This window comes from Seriola lalandi, unplaced genomic scaffold, assembly GCF_002814215.2.
Source record: "Seriola lalandi dorsalis isolate HSWRI2012SDOR001 ecotype SW California unplaced genomic scaffold, Sedor1 jcf7180002054296, whole genome shotgun sequence".
Classification (NCBI taxonomy): Eukaryota; Metazoa; Chordata; class Actinopteri; order Carangiformes; family Carangidae; genus Seriola; species Seriola lalandi.
This window is the reverse complement of record NW_019524849.1, coordinates 333,415-341,789: the sequence shown is the minus strand read 5'-3', so window position 1 is coordinate 341,789 and position 8,375 is coordinate 333,415. Positions and strand designations below refer to the sequence as shown.

Here is an 8,375-nt window from a genome sequence, read left to right as displayed (position 1 = left end):
AGTTTTCAGTTTAATTGTGGTTTAATTGTGGTTTCATTTTCATTGTGATATGTTTGGAAGAGATTGACTACTAAAGTTTTGAGAAGATATACACTTTATTTGTCAAGAATAAATCACAGTGTCACAATCATTTCATGCAAAGAGGTAAAAAATATTTTATTCCAACTTTATGAGCAACAGTGTATATATGTATAAATATATTATTATATAGTGAACCATGAGACGTCTACTCCCTGAACGCATTCATATTTACATACATTGATAGACTGTACATGTATCTGTTGCTGTGCTTCATGAACCTGAAGTGAAACCAGGTGATATTCAAAATCATGGAGGGGTGAAGTTTCTGTCAAGGGTTTGAGGTAAGTAGGGGTAAAGGGTGGACCCATATGCGGAGGAGGAACCAGTGTCAAGGAATTTATTAACAAAAAAACCAAAATCCATACATGGGACGATGCCACTGCCGAAACAAACAACAAATCTCATCACCAACAATAAAACCACAAAGACAAGACAGAGCAAGGGCTTTTTTAAAGGAACAGAACTGATTACTATGGAGAACAGGTGGGGAAGCAGACACAGGTGGGACACATCAGGGATGATTAACCAAAGGAAGCAAAACTTGAACTCAGACACTGGAGCGACATGACTCTCAAAATAAAAACAGGAAGTGCACGGGGAAACAGAGCACAAGACAGGGAAGACTAAACTAGACACCAGAAACACTCAAAACCCAGAACAGAAACCCAAAACACAGAAAACCAAACCAAGAAAGTCAAAAAAAAACACAAAACCCTGGAGCCTCCAGGCTGAGACCATGACAGTTTCAGGGAACACACACACACGCACACACACACACACACACACACACACACACACACACACACACACACACACACACACACTGAGCACTATAGTAGCAACACTGGGTGGGGCCTCAGTTCTTCTCAGTTTATTCATTCTGCATGACATTTATGTCAAAGATGTTCAATGTACACAATTAAATTTTTGCATTTTGTATACATACATTTCTGCACACAAACATTCATACCTACGTAACAAATACATATACATTTATATTTTTCTGGTACACGATGATATTTTTGCTAAATATTCCAGTGGTGCTCATGGGGTCAGCTGGTGAGTTATTGTAGCTGGTGAGCTAACTGCTAACAAACTAGCAAGCCAGGACATGCTATAAGAATGTAAGTTTGTTAGCTTGTAAGCTAACAGTACAGTAAGTCTCCACAGCTCATTAAAAGCAGTATTTGTCTGATGTCTTCCTGGACAGTGTTCACAGCTAATAGGTTAGCTTCCTGCGTTTGATCATCTTTGTCAAGATGGATTGATATTGGTCAACAGCCAAATTCAACAATGTTCACCAAAGTGCAGTGGATGCACTTTGCCTCCACCAAGGAGTCACCTTTTTGTGCTGATTCCATTAAAATGAATTGATTTGACTGCAAAATGTTGCTGTTTTAAATGCTGGTGTGTGAAGCACTTTGACTTGTTGAAAGGCATTATACCAAAAAACTAACTTTGAACATTTTTAAATAACCAAATTTGGAGATTTTCACTGGACAGTGGCAAAAAAGCTCAGGGCCTTTTGCAGTGGTACAGCTGGTTGATTCTGTGGATGTCAAGTTCTGACATGTCCTTCCTCTGGCCAATTTGGACTGAAGCGTCTGGGATCGGGGTAATTGTGTTTTTGCCATTTTGGGAGAAATAATGTTTTCCATAGTGCATGATTGAGGAGTAGTTGTATGGAGTGTTCAGGTTGTTGGTGTGATGCTTCTGGAAGTTGTTGGTCTTTCCTGGTTTGATGTTGTCCCAGTTGATTGTGACATACTGGTCGCGGTCGCTCCTGCTCTGCTCATGATAGAAGCCCAGGGCGTGAATGAGTTCGTGCTGGATGATGCCATATGAGATGCAGTCGGTTCGGTTGAGGGAGAGGATCTGACGGCCACCGCTTCTGCCCACTGATGAGTAGCATCCATCTCTGTTCTTGATGCTGATGTAGTCTTTGTGTTTCCTTGTGTTTTGGTGAATGAAGCGGATGCAGGTGCTGTTGTGGAAAGACTTCATGGCTCTGGAAATCTCGTCTTGGTCTGACCTTGAGAATTTGTTGCTCATGGTGTACGGGATGAGCACCAAACCACTGGAATCTTTTGTCCATAAGCAGTTGTTGTGCCTTTTGGCATTCCGTGGGATTCTAGTTCTGGTCTGCAGTATGTCACCTTCGATCAGGATCTCACTGGCCATGCTGTTGGCAGTCAAAATCCTGGCACCAATACTGTCCAACTCATTGTCATAATACTCAGGTTCTGTTTGATTTCCACCATCGATGAGCAGACAGGTGTGGCAGAGGCCAAGCAGCCACAGCAGGAGACTGAGACTCATGGTCAGCGTCTGAGGGCCTCGTTTGAAGTTAACACTCCAATGTAGTGTCTCGACTTTGAATTCCTAAAAGACAAGAAAGATTTATTAAACTAGTGTACAGCTAATTTGTTGTTAGTCCCCTCATTTATAAGATGTATGCTTGTATATCATGTGTACTCATTATTTACATGAGGGGTTCCAATGTGAGAAAATATTGGAGCCACAGAGGTGATATGGGGTGGCTTCTCTGGATTCTGTAACCCGCACCTATAGGTGCTCTCACACCTGTGGTTTGGTTTATTTGATCCAGGCCAAGGAAGGAAAATGATCCGTAGTTACTGTTTGGTTTGGTTCATGTTCACACTGACTCTTGAAAAACAAACCAAAACCCATAAAATAACTCACAGATTGGACATTTCCGGTGATGTCATTGGGGTCAATTTGCACATTAATACAGTCCTACAGGGATGATATATGCTTTTAGTCCAACCCTGAAGTTATCATTACCCTGGTTCCCTCCACTAAAAGCCAATGGTTTTTTTCCATTGTGTTTTGGATTATTACTGAAAATAGTTCATGATACTGACATGTTTTGTTAAGCAGGATGATCTTCACTAATGATATATAATAAACACCACTTTATGATGTTTGAAGCCTAAATACAATCAGCAGAAGTAAAAAGCTAATGTTAGGCTACAAACCAACTACACCACGGTCACATGACATCAACATCATCACCACTAAACTTCAACCTGTAGTTTGATTTAGCTCCTACCTCTTCTACAAAAGCCTTTCCTCTTACAAAGTTAGTAACAGTTTGTAAGAGCACGAGTATAAACATAACAAGGCTGTAAAGGTGCACAGGTAAGTAGATTGGTTTTCATATTCAACATGATGACGTTTAACGTCCCCAACAACCTCTGTAGTCTCATTTGGACACTTGTTACCTACCGGCCTAGCAAAACATGTCCTACATATCCCTGGGTCCCCGGCTCAATTCTGGCCCACATACTTATTCCAGCTGTTATCCTCCAGTGTTGCCTGACAACCAGCATCTGACAGTCATGCTGTATGCGGGCAGGACTTGGGCCAAGGAACACCATGAGTTTAGTTGGGGGCACCAACTAAACTCATGACTGAACTCTGTCAGCATACTAATTATACACAACTGATATGTTACCTTTACCTTTAGCGTGTTGACCTTAACATGCTAACATTAACATTTGTATCCTTACAATCTCCAGACCTGCTAACTGACAATAGACAGTCAAAAACACAAACAGGTAAAGAGTGAAGATACTCACAGACAGAAGTGAGAGCTGACGTCTTCAGGTCAATGGAGTGAAGTGGAATCTTCTCTCTGAAGAATCCATAGACGTTCATGACAAGCTGAAAACCTGCTGTTAGTATGATAACCTGTGTATTTATATATGTTTTAGTGCGTCGCTGTCTCCCAACACAAAACACCACAGGCAACGCGATTGGATGACCAGAGGGCTGAGCTGTGTGTTTGTGCATGTGTGTGAGTGTGTGTGTGTGTGTGTGTGTGTGTGTGTGTGTGTGTGTGTGTGTGTTTGACCTCATGCTGATGCAGTGAAATTATGTGTTCTTTTGAAATTAAATTTGCAGAAGTTTGATTTAATTCATCTGAATAAGGAAACTTATTGTGAATAAGTTGTGAATAAGCAAACTTCTGGGAAGCCACGTCTCAGCAGAAACATATGTCAAAAGTTTTATGGAAGTCCCTGTCTCTGTCCTGCCAGAATGTTATGGAGAGAGTGGTTGGTATTATCCATGATGACCTCCATCTTACATTGCATGCGTTGCTCCACAACAGTCCTGAGTGCGTCCAGACTCCTGCCAAGCACAGACCCAGCCTTTTTTACAAGTTTGTACAGTCTCTTTGTGTTCATGTCGGACATGCTGCTGCCCCAGCAGACTGCAGCATAAAAAAGTACACTGGCCACCACTGACTGATCAAACATGTGCAGCATTTCACTGCAGACGTTAAAGGACCTGAGGCTCCTTAAGAAAAAGAGCCAGCTCTGCCCCTTCCGGTAGATGGCATCCATGTTCAGGGACCAGTCCAGTTTACTGTCCAGGTGCACACCTAGGTATTTATAAGTGACGAGCAGAAGATATGAACACATGGAAGTGTCTGTCGGCAGCCTGATGGGGTCAATGGGCTCTAATACACTGTCACTGATCACATTAGCAAATGTACAACTAATATTTTTGTTTGATTACATATGAGATTTTGTTGTTACGTGGTATAAGCAGGGTTCGAATTACAGCAAGCGTTGGGGGATCTGACCCCCCCCCCCCCAAAAAAAAGAGGTAAAAACAGCAGTTTGTGGGGCTGAAACATTTATATAATCTTGTAATACCTGTAATTATGAACATAGTCTGCCTGCCTCACTCCATCAGTGGCTCTGTCCTTAAGTCTCCCTGTTCCCGTGTGTCACAAAGACACTGTAAATGTAACTAGCAGTAGCTAACTATTTTGCATGTTTACTACACTTTCCTTCCTTTCCTTCAGAGTTTCTGAATTAAATCATGTCAAGTATCTACAGATGAATGTTAATGTTAGCTGTTTTTTAAGTTTAGCCTGAAGTTACAGTTTAGTTAATGTTTGCTAGTTTCTAACTTTAGCCTTAAGTTATTTCATTATTGATCATCATCATTAGTTATGAACAGTGAGACAATGAAGGAGTAGTTGTTGTAGAGATGCGTTTTGACTAAATTATAGAGTTTATTATTTCATGTTAATAGTCTTTTGTGTGTCTGTGGTGATTTAGTTAGTCTAAACCTTTTTAATATTAGCTTCTATTATAGACACTACACATTATAGACTCTTTGTTTTCACTCACTCTTCAATTCAGGAGTTTTACCTGTTGGGTCATTGAACAATTAGTGCTGTCAATTGATTTTAATCAATTAATCAAGTTAATCACATAAATAGGCTGTGATTAATCATGATTAATCATATGTTTAAAATTCTACTATTTACTTGTATTTTGGTGGGAGATAAAACAGTACAAGTATGGTGATGGAATAAAGAAATGTATAACACACAACTTTGGTTTGATCTAAACTTCCATTCAGAAGCTTTTTAAATCGTCATACAGCGTTGTTGGCTGTGTTTGCCGCGCCTTTCACCCCTTCACCCCCAGGCAGGTAAACATCCACACCGCAGGACTACAGGAAGTAGTTGTGGTCAAACTTGGTGATATGATTAATTTGCGTTTAAAAAAACATAACACATTAAGGTTTCCAGATTTATCGCGAGCGTTAACAGGTTAACGTTCAAAGCCCTAATTTAAAAAAAATGAGTGCTGAAGGCTCAATAATTTTATTAGCAATGATGGAAAGTAATTAAGTACATTTACTCTAAGTTCTGTACTTAAGTACAATTTTGAGGTATTTTTACTTTACTTGTATTTCCATTTTATACTTCCACTAATATAATACTGTACTTTCTGCTCCACTACATTTATCTGACAGCTTTAGTTAAACAAGAATAATTTTTAGGACTGTAACACTTCAGTTAACTGAGGCTCTGTACTGGGTTCCCGTTCACCTGGAGAAAAAGTTGACCCCCCCCTATTGTTATTACATAATTCACACTCTGGGTATAAGTGAGACAAGTTTTTCCATCCCATGACTGATCAAAAAAGTAAACTGATGTTTTTTAAATAAACATATAATTAATTTTTGGATGAATGGAACAATTTTCTGTGATTCTTAGTGTGTTAGGTTTCTTTCACATGTGTGTTTTCACATTGCCTTGTGTTTCTGTGGGGTCACATACTGAAAGAGGAAGTGATGAGGCCGATGGTAATTTCCACAGAACTACTCTGATTACAGGATAAAGTCTGACAGTAAATATAGAACTCCGCCAGAAAGTCACATTACTGAATGTGTGATTATTCGCTGAGCATCAGTTTCTGTTTTACCTCACTCATTTGATCACAGTGTTCATTCAGATGTAACTCTGAGCATCGAGTCAGTTTATCTTTCACATTTGTGTCTGTGACCAACAGTCAAGAGACGGGAAATAACTGCGTACATTTACTCAACTACTGTACTTGAACAATTTTGAGGTACTTGTACTTTGCTTGAGTATTTCCATTTTATTCTACTTTGACATTTCTACTGTACTAAAGTTGTTTACTTTTCACATTACTTTAACTGTGATACTGCAACTATTGAAGTACCTTTACTGTGATATTGTAAGTGCAGGAAGTACTTTTACTGTGATACTTCACAGGAAGTACTTTTACTGTGGGGGCAAAAAGCAGGAGAGCTGCTGGACCAGATGGCATCTCTGGCTGGGTCACCAACATCTTCAACACATCCTTGACCTACGCACCTTTGTCAAATGCAGCTGTGGAAGGAAACACTAACATAATAAAGACATGTAATAATATAAAATACAGAACATGGCTGCTCTTTAACGTTTAATGAGGAACATAGTAATTATTATTTTAATTGTGTTAATGACACAATGAGGATGAGATCTGTAAATAACAGGCTGTTATAAAGTGTAACTGACTCATTGTTACCTGCAGGTTTGAGATTCACGTACTCAGAGGAAGTGCACCTGAACACGTCACAGATTATACTGACCTCTCAGACTGTGGACTTAGGTCTGATCTGGTCTCAGCTCCCTCTGCTCTCTGACTAATGTCACTGCACTCAGCTTTCACCTAAAAGAGTTAAATTACAGAGGTTCAACATCTGGACTCACAACTGCCTGTGTGTCGGCCTGAGGCTCTGCACACACTTATGTAACAGGGCATTTTCTGTATTATCTGCTTTGTAGTTGGCAGAACAGCAAATTGCACATTTCTCTTTTATATTTAATTTGACTGAATTCATGTTTATTAAAATCTTTCATTCTTATAAAGACTAATCTTTTTTTTTTGCAGTTGTCTCTGATCTGTGTTGCACCTGTCTCCAGGGCTGGGTCAGTTGTAACATCTGAATTTTTCCATGAAATAAATATTGTGAATGCTGCGTCTTGTGTAGAAATGAAACGGTTACCGGTTTCACACTAAGTCACAGTAAAAATGACGGTTAGTATTACCGTTTAAATTTCAATTATCACTACAACCATGGTTGATTACCGTGGTTAATTACTGTCGTTAACTCAAGTTAGGTTTTGTACGGCATCAACCAGAGACAGTCTGCCTTTCTGTTCAGAGAGTACACACACGACGCTTCAATCTATGACTGTGTGTTTTTAAAACTAATTTCAGGGCTGCAGGTCACTCCGTCATCCCCAAGCAGTGCAGCCACAGTGTTTCTGGTGTAACAGCCTCATGCTGGGAAGGTGACAGGTGTGTTCACATGTGTCTGTGCACTGAAAGACTCTGAAAGAAATAATAACATTCATGATAATTATAATGTTAACAATAACAATAATAAAACCTGGTGAAATTTACTTTTTGAACATTTTCAGAACACTTTAACAATATAGCGATAAAACTGATATTTTTATACCATTTCACCTCTAGTCATATGTGATCATCTGTAGATTTTTAATATATTATTATTAAATATGCGGTAAATATGTAAGACAGAGACCTGTCCAAGGCATGGATGTATTATAAGAACTATTATATAATATATATTATATAATATATATAAATTCTTATAATACATCCATGGTCCAAGGCTGTTTCTACACTACTTCCTGCGTCCCGTGGTACATTTACAGGTCACCGTCATCATCATCATCGTACGTCAACACCTCCTACTATCATGATGACGCAATCACGTCCCTGAATATCCCAATAGTTAATCTGATGTGATAGAAGTGTGTGTTTGATACATGTGCAGATGTTGAAGCTGAGGCGGGAATCAGCCCCTCATTAACCCTTTCATCTCCTGCTTGTTTTACACCAAACCTCCTCTGAGCTGCTGAAGCTTCTGATTCTAATTAATAGTAAATAAAAAATAAATGACGCGGGCACAGAGACAGCCTCCTCTCC

General features: G+C 39.4%; 1 pseudogene across 1 annotated transcript; it reads right to left on the bottom strand.

The window, feature by feature from the left end:
* Window positions 1-229: 229 nt before the first annotated feature.
* LOC111654950 (hatching enzyme 1.2 pseudogene) lies at window positions 230-3,847 on the bottom strand (annotated as a pseudogene). Its single transcript, XR_015437241.1, has 2 exons — window positions 3,684-3,847; window positions 230-2,463 (listed from the first exon to the last, which is right to left on the bottom strand). The product of XR_015437241.1 is annotated as a hatching enzyme 1.2 pseudogene (transcript).
* Window positions 3,848-8,375: the final 4,528 nt, after the last annotated feature.